General features: G+C 47.6%; 1 long non-coding RNA gene across 2 annotated transcripts in view; it reads right to left on the reverse strand.

Moving 5' to 3' along the window:
- The window catches only part of LOC105729826 (uncharacterized), a 164,629-nt gene extending 150,152 nt beyond the window's left edge, over positions 1-14,477 (reverse strand). For both annotated transcript variants that reach the window (XR_001110316.2, XR_010338908.1), the window contains exon 1: positions 14,380-14,477. This is a non-coding gene — a long non-coding RNA (uncharacterized LOC105729826). The remainder of the gene's footprint in view (positions 1-14,379) is intronic.
- Between the last annotated feature and the right edge of the window lie 668 nt (positions 14,478-15,145).

The following is a 15,145-nucleotide window of genomic DNA, read 5'->3' on the forward strand; positions in this document are numbered from 1 at the left end:
CCACATGTATGTATCTACATATTGGAGAATCCTTGGGAAGTCTTCTCAACAGCTATGGCCATACTTCTGTCTACAACTGAAACCTATAGACCACCCATCCCCTCTTGCCCTTTGCTTTCGTGACTCAGGAAAGCAATTACATCTCTACAAGCTCCAGGAAGACTCTGCTTACTTCACGCACACTGCACTTGACTGCCGACATTACCCTTGGAGATGGAGGCTGTAATTATACCAATCACTCTGCCAGATAGACCTGGAGTATCCCCATGATTAATGGAAGACATTCACTCAAAACACAAGATGTCTCGTTTTCTAGTTGGGCGTACAAGCAAAATACTGCAGAAACATAGCCTCCACTACTCCAGCTAAAATGTCTCAGCGGGTTTCCTTTTGTTCCCAGGCAATTGGAAACAGCAGGAATGTCTCCTTAGAATCCAAAATGATATTCAAGATTGGGAGGCAGTCGAGGGCTCAGGTGGTTTTTTGAACGAAGTTTTAAAAATACCTCATTTCAAAAGTCATTTTATATAAGTTCACTACAGAAAAGTTGGGAATTACAGAAAAAATATGTAAAAGAAACTGAAAGTCATCCGTAACTCCATCCGCCACAGATAGCCCTTACTGGAATTTTTGAGCACCTATTTCCATCTGTTTTCAGTGCATATATATATATAATAATGGCTTCCATAAAATATTCTGGTTTTTACCTTTCTTTTTACTTTAGTATACCCAAATTATGGTAAACACTGCCAGTGAACACATATGGAGCATTAGTGATATACCAGGACCAATTTTCCCTGGTCTGTTGGTATTACTTCATTCAATCCTTTCAAGTATTAAAGGAAAAGATACTTTTATTTTATTCTACTTTTTGAGACAAAGTCTTGCTCTGTCGCCTAGGCTGGAGTGCAGTGGTGCGATGGCCATTCTCTGCAACCTCCACATCCAGGGTTCAAGCGATTCTCCTGCCTCAGTCTCCCAAGTAGCTGGGAGTACAGGCACTCACCACTACATCTGACTAATTTTTGTATTTTTAGTAAAGATGAGGTTCACCATGGTGGCCAGGCTGGTCGATCCGCCCATCTTGGCCTCCCAAAGTGCTGGGATTACAGGCATGAGCTGCCACACCCAGCCAGGAAAGAGACTTTTCTCTCTTCCATTTTTTACAGGTGAGGAAACTGAGGCACAGAGGTGTTAAACAACTTGCCCAAGGCCCTTAGCTAACTACATAATGGAGTCAGGATTCAATCCCTGCCACACACTCATGCTCCTGGTGGCCGTCATGCTGTGATCAGGTTTCCAGGGCTAGCTCCCCACCCCGCAGCTTCCCGTGAGCTATTGACCTGAAGTCCTTGGTTCTTCCTGTCACAGCCTACGAGGTCTGGCACCAAGGTATGCTGTGGGGTCCTTTTCTGAGCACCTACTATGCGAAAGGTACTGTGGCTGCAACTTTTTTTTTTTTTTTTGAGATGGATTCTCGCTCTGCCGCCCAGGCTAGAGTGCAATGGTACGATCTCAGCTCACTGCAACCCAAGCGATTCTCCTGCCTCAGCCTCCTGAGTAGCTGGGATTACAGGCGTCCACCACCACACCCAGCTAATACTGTGGCTGCAACTTTAACAGGGATTTATCATCAAGAATCCTGTCAACAGGAATCCTCAAACGTGGTAAGGAGACAGACACCAACTTCCTAAAGCACCATGGCACAGCCAGGGAATTCACAGAAAGACCTCCAAGGGGCAGACATCCTCAAGGCAACTGAGAGTGGCCACCTGATGTTGGGGTGATCTGGAAGGCTGCCGCAGCCCAGTTTTCAATGCCTAAAAACGGTGCTGGCTCAGAATAGCTGTGAATCCTGGTGGGGTCGACCTGGGCAGTGGGGTGCTTGGGATTAAGCAGTGGAAGTACCACAGTTCTGAGGAGCGTATCTGTTGCCATGGTACCCAGACAGCAGGAGGCAACCAGCTCGAGAGAACAGCTTCTGTGCCTTCTGCCCCTCCACAGGAAGCACTTCATGGGGGGAGCGGGGAGGGGCAACCCCCAGGTGGGAGTCGGGGCCTAACTCCAGCCTCAGGAGGACAAGTAGGAGAGATGGCATCCCCAGCCATGGTCAGCTCTCATGTAGGGAGGGCTCTGGGCAGGCTGAGCTCTGGCCACGCTGCCAGCCTTGGCCAGGGCCACTCGTCATCAGCACCACAGCTGAGTGTTGCCTGGGATGGGCTGGGCTGCCACTCCCGTGCCTCCCTCCTTCCTCCGTCCTACAGGGGACTACCATGAATCCTACTTACCACACTGGAGAGCTGTGCAGATGGAAGGAAGTGGGAGATGTGGAAACACTTTCAACAACTGAAGCAGAGGCCAAAAAAAGGTGTCAATAGCTGTGCTTTTGCCTACAAAAAAGTGGGTCATCTTCATTAACCTACGTCTTGAACATTGAGCCCGTCATCTCCAGGTTGCTGGCTGGGCTGTGCTCCCCCACCCCCGTCAGAAAAGTATGAGTGTCTGGGAGCATCTACTGGCGATATTTCCCTGCTCAGAAGAGCCAGGACCACAGACCCTGGGCATTTCCTCCTGGCAGGCACTGGGCCCAGAGTTTTAGAAACAGGCTCTCACTGAATCCATACATCAGAAGGTAGGTTCTAGGGCCACTCTCGTACAGAAGAGGAAATGAACCTCGGAGAAGCAGGGGCCACACTGGAAGCCATATGGCTACTGAGGGGCAGAGCCGGATCCCAACCCGGAGCTGTCTGATCACAAACCCCTCACTCCAACATGGTGTATGACTGTCTGCATCTGCGACACGTGCGTCTCCCTTCAGCCTGGAAATAAACCTGAACTTCAAACCTTTTGGGCTTCATTTGGAGCCATATTGTTTCAGGCAGGGATTCTGGGATCTGGGGAAGTAGTGGGCAGGTTCTGTCTCCATCAGTCCCAGAGTCCAGGTGCTGTGTGTCCCAGTCACCCCTCAAAGTCCACCAATCACTCCAAGAAGAGCTCCAGGTGGGAGCTTTGCCTGGCTCAGGGCCATACCTGCAGCTCTCAGATCGGCACCTGTCACACACCCCATGCTCCATCTACCTGCACTGGGTGAAGGCTGCAGGCAGGACTCCTGACCCAGCAGCAAAGCTCGTTCTTACTAGTCTCGGCCAGCCTTCTCAGCCCCATTCCAGGCCCCTACTCTAATGAAGTCATTTACATCCCACTCCAGTTCCACCTCCTCACCTCTGCTTATGACTTCCTTCCTACCAGGCATCTACCCCCATCCCCCATCCCCAAGTCCCAGCCCAAATTCTTCCCTGTTAAAATTCCCCGCTAGGCAGGCTTTCGTCTCTGCTCAGCTCTTGGCACACCTGTTTGAGGTGTAGAAGCCTCTCCACAAGAGCCCCTCCCCTCCTGCAGCCCCTCTCCCTCTCCCACTTGCCATTTCATACTCACCACTTCTTTGTAAGGAACCATTGCATCAAAGCTATTGTATTATCATGGGTGGTAGAAAATTATAAAGGCACTACATTTTTAGAATGATGTTTGTAGACTAAAATTAGCACTAGACATATTTCAGTCCTAGCTTCTTTTTAAAAATGAGATTGCGCATTTCCATGCCTAGTTTTTATATGCCCATTTAAAAATTGCATTTTTCCATGTACTCTCACCACCACCCTTCCCCTTTCATTTTGAGCTCAGGTGAAAGCTGTGGACTCTACCCACATCACACAGATTTATTTCACATGATACACGGCTTCATTGAGCTATCTCTAAGGCCTTGCCTTTGGACAGAGACCTAAGTCAAAGCAAAGGGGATAAAATCTAATCCCATGTGTTCATTCAGCAAACATTTGCTGAGCATCTACTACTTGCCAGGCATGGCTGTGGGGATCCAGCAATGAACCACTGTTCTGTGCAGGGAGCCAGAACAAAGCAGGCAGGCAAGCAGCAGAGAGCATGTGTCAGGTAGGGGAGAGTCAAGGAGAAAACTAACTCGAGTCACAGGAATGAGGAGTACCTGGAGTGGGGGTGCTAAGTGGTGAGGGAAGGCCTTGATGCAAAGGTGATGTTTGAGCAGAGGAGCTGAGGAAGCCAATCATGGGGCCCCAGGCAGAGGTAGCAGCAGGAGCAAAGGCCCTGAGGTGGGTGCATGCTTGGCAAGCCAGGCACACCGGAAGGCAGGTGGCCCAGGGCATGGCCCAGGAAGGGTGTGGAGCCCAGGTTGGACTCGCTGGCAGATCATTAGGGCCTTGTAGATGACTTTAATGACTTTGACTTTTGCCTGTGTGAGCTGGGGAGCCTTTGCAGGATCTTGATATGTTTTTAACTTATGTCTTAAAGAATGACTCTGGCTGTGGATAGAGGACAGACTCAGGAGCAGGGACAAAATGGTAGTAGGAAAGAAAGCCAGTTTGGAGGCTGTCGTTGGTCTAGTGCTGGGCTTGTGTTACAGCATTCCCTGATGATCTGGATGTGTGGTGTCAGAAAGAGAAGACCACATGATGCCAAAACAATGTTCAAGGTACCCCTGCACACATTATTAGAGTCACTGATAACCCCTGGTGGGACAAATGGGCAGGGTGTCTCTTTATAGAAGGGGAAACTGTGGCCCAGAGAGGAAAGGGGGTCATCACACATTGCAGGTAAGAAGAGCTTGTGTAGGGATCAGAATGGGGTTTCCCTGGTGGTGTTTCTCAGGGCCGTATTGCTGGCCACTCTGAGGCATTTTATCTCATTGTCCTAAGAGAACCCCAAGCATTTTATCTCACTGTCCTAAGAGAACCCCATTTTATCTCACTGTTTTAAGAGAACCCCGGGAGAGCTGTGCAGGGCAGGAGGGGAGGAGCTGGGCTGTGGTCTGAAAACGGATCTGTATGGGGAGCCACAAGAAAGGACTGGCCATACTAAAGGCAGGTCTTGGCGACTGTGGTCGAGGCTGTCTCTGCCTGGAGCGCCATGATAGAGACTCCTCCCCGCACTGCGGACGTCCTTCTCCACCCATAGAGTGACCATGTAGTCAGCACTATCCACCCTGTGTCCACTCCCCTCTGGCACAGGACTGTGGAGTAGGGTCTACCTATTAGTACCCACGGCTCCCAGCTCCCACTCCAGAACCTTCTTCACAGTGGGCACAGCATGATTTGTCCACAACACACAAGTTTCCACTGGCCTTGGAACCAATGGGGAAACTCAGACCCTCTGAGGTAGTTCAGAGAGGAAATGGGGCAAACGTGATACCTGAAGGGGCTCCCCTGCTCCACAAAAAGGCAATTGGCTTTAGATACCTTGTCACCCAGCTCATGAGGTAGAGTTCTGGCCGGAAGCAGAATCCAGCCTTATGTTGGTTCAAGAGACTTCAATGATGGAACTGTTGACAGAAGGTGAGCAGGTTAAGGAAATCCAGAGGCTAGCCACAGTGTGGGGCTGTTGTCACCTCTGGACCTGACGACTGGAGGAGGAGAAAGAGGTATTCTCAGAACTCTGAGAGAGCTGGGGCTGTGAGGAGGGGCCACCGCCATGGCTAGAGAAGGAGCCAAACAGAGAAGGCGTCTCTGGCCTCTCTCCTCTGCCCACACAGGTCTCTGCGAGTGCTTCCCACTGGCTGGCTCAGCCAGAATCTAGAAGGTGCAGGGACCCCTGTCGAGGCAGTCCTCGGGACCAGCCTCCTGGTGCACAAGGCAGGGCAGAGAACGGATAAGGGGAGGGGCCGAGGGAAAAGAGCACACCCAGAGCTGCCTCAATCTTGCGGGGCAAGTGTACTTAAAAACCACATTGGTTACTCATTACCACTTTCCCCAGCTCCATGCTTAAGTTGTGGCTGGAGAAAATCAAGTTCTCTGGAAAGAACACCCTGGAAGGGATAATGGTCGGGTACTAAAAACCAGAGACTGTGAAATTCAGATTCAGGAGGGCTTTCTAAAATGGAATTAAACAATCATGGCTTCAGATGTTGAGAGCTTCCAGAAGGCAGACGGATAGACTGCAAGGCCCTTGTGTCAGGTCTCCATATGCAAGCCTGGAGCCTGAAAGTCTGAAGTCCTGTCTGCCTCGGCCGATCGTCTCCCACCCTCTCCTGCGTTCACCATTGTCCCTGATCGCCCATTGGAGCTTCCCTGGACAAGCTCCTCACCCAGCCTTGCCATGTTAACTGTTCTTATGATAATGTGAATACCTCTCACCCACCCTACCATCCTAACTACTCTTATCCTACCCGCCATTGTAACTGAACTTACGGTAATGTATACTCCTTGCCTCTACCACCACCACTGCAACTAATCTTACTCTAACTTTCCACTGCCCACCAAACCTATAAAACCAACTCCTATCCCACTGCCCTTTGCTAAAGCCCTTTACGGCCTTAGCCCACCTGCACCCAGGTGAATAAACAGCCATGCTGCTCACACAATGCCTGTTTGGAAGATCTCTTTATTAAATGTACTTAGTATTCAGTACTATTGGAAGCAAATAACACCTTGAAGTCATTTCTAGCTCTAGTATTAATATAGAGGGGGTCAGTGTTTTCCAAAATGGCCTGTATCATTTTGATATAATGGAAATCTATATTATCTTCCAGGATAATTATATACTAGAATAGCAACTGAGACTACTATGTAACCCTTTTCACAGGAAAAAACGCACCTTGATAATCGGGATGGTATAGATAGTCTTTGAGTCTTTGTACATTCTAAATAATTAGGATGTTTTAAGACCAAAAGGAATTCATTGTAAACTGTAATTAAATATATTCCTTCTTAATTTAAATATTATTTCTTAAAAATTAGTGCATTCTAATTCCTCTTTTTCCCCATCTAAAATCTAGGTTTCCACGGGAGACCAGCTGGCCTTTCAATTTGAGCAGAATTTGCAACCAATTATAAAGTCAAAGATCAATGCTTAACAAAAATCAAGTCAGCCTGGAAATCTTTTATTCTCCTGAGCTGTGTAGGCGGCTTTTCTGATAGCAAGCTGCATTAGCATTTTGGAGGTGTTCTGCATTTGAAAAGCACCCCCCAATCTGCTTTTCCCCCCCAACACCCAGGCAAAATTGACAGCATCTTCCCCTCACTCCTTTCTAGTAGTGCTGCAGGACGAAGGCTGGGCCACAAAGCTCCAGATTCACTACAACCATCCAGCTGTGCCAAACGTGATTCACAATTTAACAATCGAACTTCTCGAGAGAGGTCTGTACTCCAGGCCCTGTGCTAAATAAGGAGGAACAGAAATGAATAACATATTGTCCTGGCATTAAGGACTTAGAATTGTGGAGGCAGAAACAGACACATAAACAAAAACACATGACACGGTATTACAGGAGCCACCAGGAGCAGCTGTTAGAATCCAGCTGGGTACAAAGAAGGGAATGGCCCCTTTTCCTCCATGTTATTCAGCTGGCTGTAAGTCCTGGGGCTTTCCAAAGGATGGAAAAGAGGGATCTGGGACCAGCATCTCAACACATACACTTGGATTCAAAGCTCCCAGCCCACCCCACTTTTCCTATCCACGTCTGCTTCCTGAGATTTCCCTAGCACCTCTATTACTGTGTTATCCCCAGGCTTTGGGGTCTGCTCACCCCAACCCTAGAAAGAAGAGCCCAGTATTTTCTGTGACAGCCAAGTAGTGATGCCAAAAGTATATACTCTCTCAACAGCAGGTACCCGAAAACCTCTTAGAGAAGCCAGCCTGGGGAAATACCATGATAAACTTCTTAAATGCAGAGAGAGGAGATTACAGAATAAATAAGAGCCCAAAGGTAATGGTAAATGAGAGAGTAAAAGAAAGTCATTGTGCTCCTGAGAGGAAGAAGGAAAGAGAAAGAAGGCAAAGGCATAGAGAAAGAAGTAGAGAGAAGCCAGAGAGTTACTGAGAGGGTGGGTCCCCGGGGTGAAGGTCACAGAAATGACCCATGCTGAGGGACAAAAGGAATTTCTAAGAATGAGGACGTCTGGCAGCCAACTGTAAGTCATAAACCCTTCTTCACATCCCCTCACCATCACTCTCCCAATGTGCAAGCTCATGTACACACACACACACACACACACACACACACACACACACACAGGCACACCTTAGAGAAGACACTATACTCAGTAATACTTGGAAGTGGAAGTCTTTTGGTCAAAAACAAAGTGCTTTGGCACAGAGATGGGGGCTAGATGCAGGGGCAGGTCCAAATTTCGTGGCATCTGAAGCTCAGTCTGGTGAGATCCTCTTAGGGGAAAAAATAATAAAATACTGCAGATTGTACAAAACAACACGACCACATGAACACTTTGCTGGGGGCCTCCCACAAGTAAGTGCCTCTGGAGTTGACGCTTCATTAGCTTCCCTAGAAATCTTCCTCTGGGAAGACATGTCCATAGAAAAGCCAGACCCCACTTGGAAATCCTCAGAAAACTTGGAAGGGGGCTTTGGCTTCCACAGGCTGTGGAGTCGGGGAGGTGAATCAAGCTGAGCTCTAGATCAGCTGGCTGGATGTGACTGACAACTGGGCTATAATCGCTTTCCTAATCTCAAGAACAAAGTGTAATCTCAGAGGAGGAATGACCGGGACTGAAGGGCCTGCTAAAGGCAGTGCAGTCAGATGCTGGAGGATGAGTCTGAGCACCACTGTTCCTGAAGGGATGGGAGGGAGAATGACCACAGGCCTGCAGGGTGATATGAGCCTACTTTGTAAAAGCCCTTAAAGTCTTATTAGAAAATTGCAATGGAGAGCTCCCCTGCCCTCTCCTCCCTCCTAGTACATGCAGTAAAATCCTTCCTCTACTCTGATTACCCTCATTTTGGAGCTCAGAAACTAATCAGAGGGCTAACGTTGGAGAACCTACTTCAAACGCAATTTAGAATTCAGCATGATGAAGGGAGTCACTGGGTGTGTGATTGTAAAGAAGTATTTCTAAGTAATTAGGCATGAAGGTACAGGGCTCAGTATGGCGGGGAGGCTGTGGGCAGGTGGATGAGGTCAGGAGAAACTGGGGCACAGTTCACCACCACTATCAGCTCCCAATAGTGGAGAAAGAGAAATGGATGCCAGCAAGCAAACAACAGCTGTGTATCACACCCATAATCATCTCTTAATACATTTGCCTTTGTATCTTTCACTCTTGTACTCCCAACTTCCTTCTATTTTCAATGCAAAGTGTCATTTTGGTGGCTGTTGCCATTTTTAAAAAAAAAGCAGGAAAAAGGGAAGCTTTATGCTTCTTAGTGCTTGTGAGAGGGAAACATTTTACCTATGTTTTATAAAGAGGCCACACTAATTTGGTCAAGATGAAACCCTGAATGTAACAGCCTCTTGCTATGGCAGCATCAGTCTGAAGAAAAGGGAACCTGCATGTGCCTGCACCTAACAGGAGGCCAGTCTGGTTCAACCCCATATTTCACAGCTGAGACACAGGTCCGAGAGCTTCCGCGCCCTGCTGAAGGTCACACAGCAATTTAGTCAGGAGCAACACTACCTGCTTCCATTAAATAATCCAGTCCTTTGGAGTTTCAAGTGCCTCTTGGGGAGTGGGGCCTCTTCATATCTGTCAGGCTCAGCATCGCCTCATCATGGATAATAATGTGAATGGCACCTCCTGGAACATACCCCATGGTAGCTGAATCCCAGCCCTCTGAGGTGGACTCTGGGCCTTGGCACCTCACAGATTGAGAGCACGCGTTACCTGCACTTGAGGTCTGCACACAGGAGAGCCAGTGCCAAGCTGGGGTCTGCAGTCAGGTGTGGCTCTCTCGACAGTCAGTGCCTGCCCCTTAGGGTTTAAAATTTTTAAAAAGACAGAAAAGAGAAATCCCTCCAATCTCTGATCTTACAGAATAAGGAAAATTCCTCATTTTGATAGAATCAAAACCCAAATCCATCTTTCCGAGAGACCAAAGGAAGAGACAAAGTTCAAGAGATGTTTTTTCTTAAACAGTTGGATCCCATTTGAAAGGGAATGGGTTTCCCTCTGAAGCTGAGAGGCAGAAGTAAAATGAACATCCCTGCAGCATCAAGAATTCAGAAGTGTGGTTTGTCCCCATGTACCAAGAGCCTGAGGGAAGGTGGAGTGTGTCAGGGTGTGGCTGACAGGACATTTGAGCAGGGGACACAGAACTGGAAGAGATGGTGTTTCCAGAAGCCCTGGGAGTTTCCCAATATCCAGTGACTTCCAAATTGCACCCTTTGGTTTCAAAGAAGGCAAAGCATGATGAGAAGCTCTAATCGAAGCTGGTTCTGTGATAAGCTTCCCAGCCCCATCTGAAATCACTGGGCTTAATTGTCTTGCTCTAAAGTATACAGACTCTAAACCCAGACACCTCATTTTTTCTTTATTACATTTCTAGGCTCTCCTTGCATCTCAGGTTCTTCCTCAGGAACAGGCCACTTGAGTCAAATGCAAAACAAAGCTCATCACTCAAAACCAAAAAGCAAAACCAAAGAGCAAGCAAGACCCATAATATATTTCACCTGGAATAAAACAACCTGTTGTTTATTCTTAAACCCAGACACACATTGCTTTGCTACTATGTATATGCCATTTTATCCTTCCAATACATTTAGCCAGCAATTAATGGGGATTTTCCAGAGCAATGTTCAAATATCATCTCATCTGAGAGGTTGGACATCCTATCCCCAGCAGCATAGGGCCTCACACCTAGAACAGCCCCTGGCATGTAATAGGTGTCTAATAAACATTTGTTGAATGAATGAATGAATGAAAAAATATTTTACTAGGAGGTACTCAGAGCAAGTCTTGCTGATGCCCAAGGAGTAAGTAGGTCACTGCATATTTCCTGACCACCCCTAAAGTGGACACAATGTGGGAAGAGAAAGGAAATAGTACCCCAGGTCACTGCCCTGGAGGACCTGACTGTGTAATTTTAGAGGGAAAAATGCACTTGGAAGTTACATAAATTAGTAAACTGGTAATAGGAACAGAGCAATAAGGAGGCAGACGGGGCAGTCCATCTGAAAGACATTTCGCTCATCCATCAGAACTGCTCCAAATGCTTCCTATAGCTGGCGGCACACTGGCAGCTGGGAGATGGTGAATCCTGAGCTCACCCGCTGTCCTCCCAGTCTTGATCCTGGTGAAGTGGAAAGACAGGGAGAGGGACGCCCAGAGATGGAGAAAGTGTAGGTTTTACACTTTAAAATAAATTGATTTAATAGTGTTTACCTTAAAATTAAGGTAGAATTTTGATCAAGAATTAAGGAGAAAAATTGTATTTTAAGTCTATGAAATTTAGTTTGTGAAATCTACTGTTAGAGCCAAGTCAGAGTGTGTAGCTCACATAGCCCACCCCACTGCCCCTTTATTACTGGATGTGGAAACAGAAGCTCAGATCAGCCTAAGAGCTGTTTGCCATCTAAGAAAGAGGGCTTGGCCGGGCGCGGTGGCTCAAGCCTGTAATCCTAGCACTTTGGGAGGCCGAGGCGGGTGGATCACGAGGTCAAGAGATCGAGACCATCCTGGTCAACATGGTGAAACCCCGTCTCTACTAAAAATACACAAAATTAGCTGGGCATGGTGGCGCGTGCCTGTAATCCCAGCTACTCAGGAGGCTGAGGCAGGAGAATTGCCTGAATCTGGGAGGCGGAAGTTGCGGTGAGCCGAGATCGCGCCATTGCACTCTAGCCTGGGTAACGAGCGAAACTCCGTCTCAAAAAAAAAAAAGAAAGAGGGCTCATATGCCTCAGGCAAGGAGTTCACAATCTCTGGACAGTCACATATGGTGGGAAGAGCATACAATATGAGAACTATTTTCATTGTGGTCATGGAATTTTATTGACTTTTAAAATTTCATACATCCTTTAAGCTGAATGTGACATTTGTGTGTTTTTTCAAAATGAGAGTATACACCTGACCCAGGCTTCTTCAAAAGGATCACGGTCAGAAAAGACAGGGAAAGGTCAAGACACTGCCCAGATCAGAGGACACTGGAAGACGTAATGACTGAATGTGCCCTGAGCAGTGTACCATGAGGATGTAAGATGCTATCAATACTAGAGGAACTTTGATGAAGGGACTACAGGAATTTTCTGTACCATCTTTACAACTCTCTCCTATAATTCTAAAATGATCTGAAAATGAAATTATCTGAAGGAGAGTATGATGTGGTAGGCTGTATTTTCTACAAATGGTTGCAACAATATTTCTGGTCCCACACGCTCTTCTGAAGTTTGCCACTCCCTCACAAGAGGTGGAGTCAATGTTCTCTCTCTTGAATGGGGACAAATTACTAAACTTCTCTGTGTCTCAGTCATCTCTGTAAAATGGGGGGGAAATACTGGCATTGTTTTTATTATTAAATAAGGGGATATATCAAAGCACTCAGGCAGTGCTTGGAGATGTTGGAGGTCATTATTATTGCAGGGCACAAGTTAGGAACTCAGTTATCAGTACTGGGACACGCTAGTCAGAAGTCAGAGCTGAACAACCAAAGCAACTTAACACTGAATCCCTGAGGTTCCTTAAATTCCTTCTGCTTCAGGGGATATTTCTTCCTGGGGTGGGGACATCAAGCTTGCCGGGGGATCTGGCGGGAATGGGATAGAGAAGACAAACGCGGAGGCCAGAAATGGACATTGCATGTAGTGCATTTGTTTAGGGAAGGAGTAAATCCCCAGAGTCTGGGGCAACCAGGAATGGTGTCAAGGAGATGGTGATCTGTAGTTGGACCTTGAAAGCTGGCTCAGGTGCAGGACCTTGAAGGCTGGCTCACGTGCAGAAAGGCAGGCAAGGGTAGCAGAGGTGGAATCGGGGGTCACTAGGCGTGTTATCAGGATTTGCCTGACCACAGGTAGGGGTTCCTACAGATGAGCTCCAGGAGACAGAGTTAGAAAGGTAAATTGGAGCCGGGTCTTGATTGGCTTTGAATGACCTACTCAGGAGTTTGGGTCATGGAACCACCTAAGCAGAAGACACATTTCAGGAAGTGAAGTCTGGCCAAGGGTGAGCTGGATTGGAGAAAGAGGAGAACAGAGAGCAAGACACCAGGTGGAGGTGGGAATTGAGAGAAAGTTGAGAAGGGCTGGGGAATGTGGTGACCAATTCCCTGCCTGGTCTTCCCAAGCAAAGGGCAGGCAGTGGTAGGGGTGAGGGGTCCACTTGGGTACAGTTTTAGTGCTATTTGCCTCAAGTTATGCTTCTTCCTTGATTGTTACCAGCAGACAATGGTAAAAAAGAATCTGCACATTTCATCATTTAAAGGCTGGTGGACTCTAGCCATGAACTCAAACATTTCTGTCAGTTTCATATGCACTCCGTAGCCAAAGCCTCTCCCTCCAAGGTCACAGGGTCCATCAAATGGCACAAGGTGGAGCTTACACCTGAGACTGGCCACTCAGGGCACTGAATCAACATACCGATGGTGATTGGTCCAGAGGCTGTCCTCGGACCCCAGTGAGGCCAATCAGTGTCCTTTCCTGGAATTGTAAGGACTTTGGGAGAGAGAGGAACCCCTTGTGGTAGTTTTAACAAATGGCCACAAGTTTTTGATACTTCTCCCTTAGAACTGGAGCCCATGTAACCCAAGATGCTTATCTTGAATCTGGGCAGAATTGTAACTGCTTTGACCATAGAACATAACAGAAGTAATGACATTTGACATTTGAGGTCATAGCCTGAAAAACCATCTGGACTCTGCCTTGTTCGCTGAAACACTTGTTCTTAGAGACCTGAGCCACCATGTGGAAAAGGAAAGACAGAAAGAATGAGAAAAAAAACCCCTGTCGTTAAGGCCATTCCACCCAGGGTGCCACACACAGTAAAGAGGCACTTAGATGATACCTCTACTCAGCCATTTTGAGGCTTCCCAGCTGTCAGCTGTTATGAACTGAATGTTTGCGTACCCCCCAAATTCATACGTCGAAGCCTCAACCCCCAATGTGATGGTATTTGGAGATGGTGCCTTTGGGAGGTGATTCGGGTTAGAGGTCCTGAGAGTGGGGCATTCATGACAGGATTAGTGCCCTTATAAGAAGAGCTACCAGAGAGCTTTCTCTCCCTCTCCACATGCATGTATTGAGGAAAGCCCATGTGAGAACACAAGAAGGTGGCAGTCTACAAGCCAGGAAGAGAGCGCTCACCAGAACCCAGTCCGGCTGACCACCTGTTGTCAGACTTCCAGCCTCCGAAACTGTGAGAAAATTGCTTTCTTTTATTGAAGCCACCCAGTCTATAGTACTTTGTTGCGCCAGCCTGAGCCGACCGAGACACCAACTGAGGCCCCAGACATCATGGAGCAGAGACCAGCTATCCCACCATGCCTTGTCTGAATTTTGACCCATAGAATCCACAAACATAAGAAAGAGCTGTTGTTTAACGCACTAAGTTTGAGGATGATTTCTTGTCTCAGTTCAAGCTGCTATAACACAATAACACAGATGAGGCAACTTAATAAAAATTTACTCACAGTTCTGAAGTCTGCAGGTACAAGGAGGAGGTGCAGCTGATTCAGTTCTTGGTAAGATTTCTCTTCCTGGCTTGCAGACAGCCGTACGCTTGCTGTGTGCTCACGTCGCCTTTCTCTTGTGCTCTGTGGAAAGTCCCATCCCCTTAAGCAGTGATTGGCTTCAGAGTGAGCATGTGACAAAGTTCCTCCAATGAGAGAAGTGATCTCTGGGAGGAGCCTCCGGGAGAGACTTCGTTCTCTCAACAAGGAAACTGAAATGGGCCCTGTCTGCCTCTGAACAGTGTCAACTGGCATGTGACACCTGGAATGGCCACAGCTACCTTGGGACCACAATGTGCCACTGAGCAGAATAACCAGCAGAGAAAGAACCCGAGCCTTTGGTGATATCAATCTGTTGATTGTGCCTTGCCTGAGGCATACCCTCTTCCGCCTCTTGTTATGTGAAATGACAAGCCAGTATGAATAGGGGTCTTTAACTACTTGCAGCACTGATGTTGCAGAACCTGAGGGAAGCTGACTCACTCACCTTCTTCTTCTTCTTCTTCTTTTTTTTTTTTTTTTTGAGACGGAGTTTCACTCTTGTTACCCAGGCTGGGGTGCAATGGTGCGATCTCGGCTCACCGCAACCTCCGCCTCCTGGGTTCAAGCAATTCTCCTGCCTCAGCCTCCTGGGTAGCTGGGATTACAGGCACGCGCCACCATGCCCAGCTAATTTTTTGTATTTTTTTTAGTAGAGACGGGGTTTCACCATGTTGACCAGGATGGT

Source organism: Aotus nancymaae, unplaced genomic scaffold (assembly GCF_030222135.1).
Source record: "Aotus nancymaae isolate 86718 unplaced genomic scaffold, 86718_ANA_hifiasm-v0.15.2.pri h1tg000067l, whole genome shotgun sequence".
Classification (NCBI taxonomy): Eukaryota; Metazoa; Chordata; class Mammalia; order Primates; family Aotidae; genus Aotus; species Aotus nancymaae.